This window comes from Silurus meridionalis, chromosome 6, assembly GCF_014805685.1.
Source record: "Silurus meridionalis isolate SWU-2019-XX chromosome 6, ASM1480568v1, whole genome shotgun sequence".
NCBI classification, from domain to species: Eukaryota; Metazoa; Chordata; class Actinopteri; order Siluriformes; family Siluridae; genus Silurus; species Silurus meridionalis.
This window is the reverse complement of record NC_060889.1, coordinates 422,256-430,175: the sequence shown is the minus strand read 5'-3', so window position 1 is coordinate 430,175 and position 7,920 is coordinate 422,256. Positions and strand designations below refer to the sequence as shown.

At 34.7% G+C, this 7,920-nt stretch overlaps 1 long non-coding RNA gene across 4 annotated transcripts; it reads left to right on the top strand.

Moving 5' to 3' along the window:
• Positions 1-5,075: 5,075 nt before the first annotated feature.
• Positions 5,076-7,914, top strand: LOC124387903. Of its 4 annotated transcripts, XR_006926269.1 has the most exons (5): positions 5,113-5,443; positions 5,821-5,931; positions 6,010-6,039; positions 6,408-6,460; positions 7,427-7,914. It is a non-coding gene; the product is annotated as an uncharacterized LOC124387903 (long non-coding RNA). The 4 variants fall into 4 exon arrangements; XR_006926268.1 differs by having other exon boundaries at positions 5,076-5,443; positions 6,010-6,460; XR_006926271.1 differs by lacking the exon at positions 6,408-6,460 and having other exon boundaries at positions 5,114-5,443.
• The last annotated feature ends 6 nt before the right edge of the window (positions 7,915-7,920 follow it).

Here is a 7,920-nt window from a genome sequence, read left to right as displayed (position 1 = left end):
AAAGTTTACATATAATACTTTCTTCAATCTGAAGACACAACACACATCTCTAACTCCAGCTGGGAATAAAAGGTGAAGTCATATGCAATGTGTTGATCAGTAACAGTGAAATAGTTGTGTGTGTATTGGAGACTCAGTTCATTGTTACTGATGCTGTGAAGTGATGATCTGTTCAATGTTACTCTTCCTGGGTGTGGCCTTCTAGAGACGTGTAAAGTTCATCACATACAGCACTATTATACAGAATCCTCACAGAGCTGTGTTCAGAAATGACTCAACTCTACACCTTACTGTACATAGTGAGATACACACCACTGATTCTCACTGTAGTTACAGGTAATTATTTCTTGGCAATTAACTAATTAATATATTAATTAATTAATTAACTAATTAAATAGCTAATTTATATATATTTTTTTTTTCATAAAAATACTTTACACATTGATTTCTTTATTATCTTCTTTACAGCAGGAAGTTTTACAGATATAATTGGGCCGACAGACACAAATGGGAACATCGATGGAAAAGAAACAGACACTGTTACTCTGAAATGTCGGTATAAATCAAGCAGCGAATACATTTTGCTTTACTGGTACAAACAATATCCTTACAAGACACCACAGTTTTTACTGTATAAAGGCTCAAGAGCAAGTTCACATCTAAAAAGCACTCCAGCGGATCGTCGATTAGAGGCAGGAACAACCAGAGACATCACTATACTCACTATAAGAGGCCTAAAGCTCTCAGATTCTGCTCTTTATCACTGTTCTCTCAGAGACACAGCACAGTAATACAAAGGCACTGAAAAGCTGTACAATAACATAACAATGGTGTAGAGGAAGATAAAGATGGTCCCTTTACCAAGCTGTTATCAGGTAGCCACAGAAACATGTGTGGTTGCACACACAGCTTGAGGCTTTGCACAAGATCAGGAGTTGAATAGAAGTTATGCTCTGTACATTGCTGTTTGGTAAATTTACAAAGACTTCTTATTCCCAGCAGAGAACTGAAGCAAACTAAAGGATAGTATTTGGACTAAGTAAATAAAAAAAACAGGAACCAACCAGAGAAACCAACAAAATCATGTCTTTCTTCTTTCTCCACAAGATGGTGCAGTGAGCTGACAAATTGTGCACCAAGTACTAGTACCCTGCTCACACCCAACCCAGAAATACTGATTTCTTTAATAAATAAACACTACTGTGTACAAGAAATAGACTCAAACTGTTATGTAGTTATTGATAAATAGTAATTTTAGTACTCAGTCAAGCGCCTACATCTAAAAATGTCTCCTAAGAGCCTATTTAGAGGTTTCACATCAATAGCAGTGCATTTTCAATTATAAACCTTTATATTTTTCATTGGTAATTATTATTTTTCATACTATATTGATAAATAAATATTGATTTATGTAAATTCATAATACAGTCACCAACATGTAAGTTATATTTTGATAAAATGTAGTCTGATCATCTGTTTTGTGGGTGAAATGTTGCATTTTTAATTTGTACATGCAGAATGTAGCTGTGAAATAAAATGCTGATAAATAAATGCATGTATTTTTTAAAATATCAGTTAAAATGAGTTCAGCACTGATCCATATATGAACTAAAACTTTAATGTATAGTGTTTATGGATTGACATGATCTATTTTTATTACATATTTTATTTTCCTGTCAGTTGGACTCACAGATTCCCCATGTGAGATTAAATGTAATGCCATTCTGTCAGCAACATCACTACCACTGTCATGTGATGCTGTGGGGTGGAGCTTCATGAACCTTTAAGATGTTAATGTCATAGAGCACAGAAAGATCTACAGAAAGATATTTTCATTCAGTTAAAACAATTCATCATGTTTACTGTTATATTCATGTGTTTGTGGCTTTCACTAGGTGAGTTATACACTGAATCTTTTTTTACCTGGAGATTAATTAGTGACTAATTTGTGTTTTATTACAATAAATCTGAATGTTATATAACTTTGACTTGCTTGTTTAAAGGTTAAAAATAATAATGTTCTCTTCTCTATGACAGGTGACTCCATGGCAGATTCAATAGAGTCAATTTCCACTCATAAAGCTGTAGATGAAGGTGATGATGTTACTCTGTCCTGCACATACAAAAAGGCTGCTTCTGTCAGAAACCTGCAATGGTACAAACAATATCCAAAATCCAGACCTGAGTCCCTTCTTCTCATCTTCCCAAGTGGAGATACAAGTTCCCTTCCACCACGTCTGAATGCTACAGTTAAAAATGAGCAAGTGGATCTGATCATCTCCTCTGCTGCTGTATCAGACTCTGCTCTATACTACTGTGCTCTGGTGCCCACAGTGACAGGAAATCCAGCTGCTCTGTACAAAAACCTCTACATGGTTTTGTTGCTGAGCGAGTGAACAGTCAGGTTCTGATCTGTCAAGTGCTGCAGAAAGGGGGCAGCAAAAACCTACTATTCTCTGAGGGAACTTGTCCCTTTCAATTAGAATATACACATACTGTATACTCAAAACTGTTGTCTATTTACAAATTTTCGGAGGTGGAAAAAGTACACACATCCTTCACTTAAGTAGAAGCACAGATACTCATGTTTTTAAAGACTCTGTTAAAAGTTCAAGTTCTGGCTACACTTTTTTACTCAAGTTAAAGTAAAGAAGTTTGGGCTCTTGCATGTACTTACGTAAAAACAACTACCTGTTTTAGTGTCATGCTGGTAACTGGACCTCACATAATTTAAATCTAATAATAATAATAAATCTCAACTTTAGTTGCCTAATGAATGCATCCAGGCTGAACATCCACCATATAGAACACAAGCAGAGAAAAGATGATGATGATCAGGTGATCAGGAATGTCTGTTCTCAGTCATGTTTACATCACTGACTCCCTCTGTCTCATCCACGTTAACCCCAAACTTCTTGTTGCCTTCTGACTGCTCATTGTTTGCTTCGTAAACTAGTCTACGTCTGTGGTGTGTGAGAGCCAGGAAATGATGCACCAGTGGTAGATTGAAAAAGCTGCACAATGACAAGAAACAGGTTAATGGGCTGAAAACGGCGCATAAAGAGAAGAAAAAAATATTGACATTTCACCAAATAAATTAAAACTAAAGTAACGAGCCTGTTTTAAAAATGTAAGAAGTAGAAATTACAGATATTTGTGTGAAAAATTTTAATTGGTGACAAAGTAAATAGTGAATTGAAGAACTGATACCAATATTGCAGAGAGACTCGAAGATACTTTAACTGAATAAATGCAAATAAATGCCTAATTATTTTGTATCTAATTTAAGATGAACGTTATATATTACTCATATACATATTATTGGTTCTGTGTTCAATGTGTGTTTAATGCTATAAAGAAAATAAATATATCCCTAAATATCTATACAATAAATACAGATGGCAACGATTCCTATTTCCCTGTGCAGTATGAGATGAAGTAGAGTTGTGATGAATATGAATAAATATGAGTGGGCGGAGCTACATGTGGAGACATCAGAGACAATCTCACATATACAACCCTGACATTTATTTCTAAAGCTGGAGGTCTGAAATAAACACTCAGAATCACAATGTTATTCCTCTTCTTACTTTTCTTCACTATTGCTGATATTGGTAAGTTTTATTCTGTACATTACATGTAAAAACTAAACAGTCTTTTACTGATAAAAAAAGTACAATTTCCAGTTGTATTTGTGAATTAATAAATGGTAATGATGTCATGGTAATGTCTTTATAGCAGAGGCTGCTGATATCAGCATTAAACCAGAAGAAACCACTTTATCTGTATCTGAAGGCAGCAACATCACACTGTCCTGCACATATACTGGATCAGGTAACAGACTTCACTGGTATCAACAAAAACCTGGATCAAGACCAGAGTTTCTGCTGCTGATTGATGAAGACAGTGAATATGTCAGAGAAGCTCAACCACCACATCCTGGATTGTCCATAAAACTTGATAAAATGTATAAGCAAATAGAAAAGAAAGTGGATCTGCACATCTCCTCTGCTGCTGTATCAGACTCTGCACTGTACTACTGCGCTCTGACGCCCACAGTGACAGGAAACCCAACTCCACTGTACAAAAAGCACTACACATGACTGCAGCAGATTCATGCTTTTCTCACTAGATGGAGCTGTTTACATGTTTACATTTACTTTTGTCATCATCTCTCTATAGGATAGTAATGTTTATGAAGATCAGCCACCACCTTTCTACCAACAATAAGTTACAGCTTTCAGGGGGAACTCAGTGTAAGTATATATACAGTAAAGGCAGTTATGGAGGATCAAAATCATGTGGAAATGGAATCATTTTCCAACCTCACCTGCACCTGTTTATTATTTAAATCACATATAATTAAAGATGTATAGAGTTTATTGGTTACAAACTAAAATCAAATAATAAAAAATAATTAATTTATGTTCTCTTTAATCCGAACTTTACTGGATTTCCTTTCTCTATATTATATACTGTATTTCTAACAATTAATTAATGTACACTGTTGCCTTCATTTATTTTTTTATTTGTGTCTTTCAAATTATACAACAGAAGCAATAAATAAATTAAATAATTAACTAAATAAAATTACATGGTGATTTATTATTTACTTAGTGAAAATGTACATTAACTATAGTTCATATTGCTTTTTTTCACATGAATAAACGCAAAATGTATTAAAAAAAAAACACATCATAAAACAAATTCTTTATTATCAGATAATATACGTTTTGGGATTACTGAAAATATCACAGCTATTGTGTCAGGTGTTACTGATGCACACTAAGTTTAACTAGTTCGTCAACCGGTCAGTTTTTTTTTTTACCTCATTCTATGTAATCAAATTTCTTTCCTTTCTTCATTAATTTTGTTAATTCATTCTGCATGTTAGTCTGCTGGTTGTAAGTTTATGAACACTGAACAGATGCAAAGTTGATTTTGAATTTGAACATCACTACAAAATGGCCGACACTCTAAATAGTGCACTATGTAGGGGATAAGATGCAGCATGTGTCACCTTTAATCACCAGCACTCTGATGACCTGCACCTGTACTCAATCACAGTTAAAGTATTTTATTATTTTATCACCACCACTTCACGATTGTCTTTGTTGCATTTTGAGAGCAACAAAGTCAGTTTTATGTTTTGCAATTTCCTGAGCACTGATTGTTTATTAATCCAGATTTTTGCTGAATATATTACTGTCTTGTGTCTGTCCCTGTAGCCTAAAAATGATTTTGTTATGGGTCTGTGCTGTTTTCTGGTGTTCGCTCAGTCTTTAGCTCTCTGCTGTTATATATAGTTGAAGTCACTATATGGAAAAAATGGGACCAATGAAGAGCAAGAACCTGACCAGAGGATGCAGAGACTGATGATTAAAAGCAGCAATGTAAACGTTGCTAGTTTTGCTGTCTGCTAGCTCACTTGGTTTGATAACAGGTAAGAATGTGTGCACCTATAGATTCCATCATGTAGGTCTTATCACTGTTTAGACACCCTAAATTAGAGTGCAGGTGCCACACCTTGTATTTTTAATAGTGTACCTTAGTGTAGTCCGCTAGATTATTGTTGTTTGTTAGTTAGGTTAGCTTTCAAAATACATCCTAGAGACGTCCTTTTTCCTGAGTTCATTTCTTTGGCACTATCAATGTTCTCTTGACTGTGTAAGTCTAGTTGTCTTTTCACCCTTAAACTTTGTGGCATTCTGTTTAACCAACTTTACACTTGACCATTAAAAGCAATAACCACTAACGTCTGGTTCTTATACTTTTATTCAAACAACCCACAAAAACTAAATTTTTCCTGCACTCCCCCAGGCTTAGCCAGAGTGGGAACTTAACCAGCATCAAGGATACAAATGAAATGCTCTGACCATGATCAATAAATAAGATGCTGCCTATCTCTCCAACCAAATTACAGGAAAAGAAGTGTAAGTAATTTATTTTACTGTTCTAAATAACCATTCAATATGTTTTTAAATGTTTGTTTATTTTTTTTTTTACCAGGAACATGATCAGGCCAGGACTGCAAGCAATGTAATCATTTTTTATATATAATTAACTATAAATGTACAATTTCTATAAAAGTTTTTCAGTAAGTAGGTGAAGCAAGATTTTGATTAACCACTAAATAGACTATACTACTACTTTTACACTGTTCTGTACAAAACTTTAAGTCTGATTTGTCAAATTCAGCATAATGGACCAGTCCACTGTTTCAGACTTTACTCAGTGATTGTTGAAAAGCTGTAGATTTGATTGGGTTTTTTCCCATTACCTTAATTTCTTAAATGAATAAATCAACACATTCTGCTAAGTCACTACATATACATAAATGATATGATCTGTAAAGCTGAGATTTGTACCATATTGAGTAATAATTATTTGCTGTCTGCATCATTCAGGCCATGTTAACATCCTGGTGAAGAGTGAGTGTTGCTGAACAAAGATCAGGAAGGTGGTTTAGGATCTCATTTACATTTGTGGCATTTAGCAGACGCCCTTATCCAGAGCGACGTACAAAAGTGCTTTGAGTCTCTAGTAATGAATAAAACTGCACTGGTACGCAAGATTATAAACTTAATATAAATATAACTCGAATTCTACAAACTTGGAAAGTGCTAGTTTAGGTATTTCAGGAAGAGGTAGGTTTTCAGTCGTCGTTTGAAGCAATGTTGAAGCAATCTCGGCTATATGGACAATGGGATGCTTTTCACTGTTGTAAGCAGGGAAGTGCTTCTGCTCCCTGAAGTCCAGCAGAAAGTATAAAGTAGAGCTGCTTCTTGCAAACCATTTGAGTCCTCACCCAGGAGAGTACTTGGATCTACTAATACATAGACATAAACACAGACATTGGCGTGGTTTGCGCAAGTTCACATAAACATTGCTGTTTATATAAGCACAATATACAGACTCTCTTCACTTTACAAACATTCGTGAATATGAACAAACCTGGAATGAAGTAAAATTATTCAGAGTTGAAAAAATTCAAAATGCAGTAAAGACTAGCGCCATCTAGTTGTCGACCATAACAAGTCTACATGATGCCCACTGGACTAGGGCAAATTGATTATTATACTAAATATTGTATAGTGTTTCGATACGTTTTTGTATATTTTGTTTTTGATAGTTTATAGCTCTAACATCATATATAAAGATATGCGTAGTCAATATCAAACAGTAACAACTAACAAACAAATTCATGATATGAACGGTCATTCGGAACGTAACTCGTTTGTAAGGTGAGATCGTCTGTACATGTATTTTGCATTTACCACAGCTCAACACTGCATACATCTACATTTAATTCTATAGTTCTTTTTTTTTTTTTTTTAAACACCAAATATTTCACTGTCGTAATGTGTGCGAAACCGACCCAAAAAATTAAGTTCTTATCTACTTTGTCCCTCCTTTTGTGTGTTAGTTTTGCCTGCAGTTAAGAGACCAGTGGGCTTTTCCCCAAAAGCTTGTCTTGTGCAGACACCAGCAGGTCCCCCATGTTCAGAAGATAGTTGTGGATCCATGTAAGTACACAAAAGAAAAATAAGACCTTATTTGGAAATTGTCAATTGTCTAATATTGTACTGCTACTTTCACAAACCCGCTCTGGATCCTTTGAATATCAACCAAAAATAGAAATCACTTCCAAACTTCAAAATTATTACCTGTGACTTCAAAGCAGCATGTTCCTTTTATATTTTCTGTAGTTTTTAAAATTGTGAACCACAGTAAATTTTCAGGGGTCTTGGAAATGACTGCAAAAATGGCAAAAATCTCCTACCTAAAAGGTCTGTTATATTGGGTGACTTTTAGGTGATACAGATCTTTTCCACCATTTCCACTGGTGTCCCACAAGACTCGGTACTTGGTTATGCATGCATGACATTACAGAAATATTGAGTTGGCAATATTAGTATT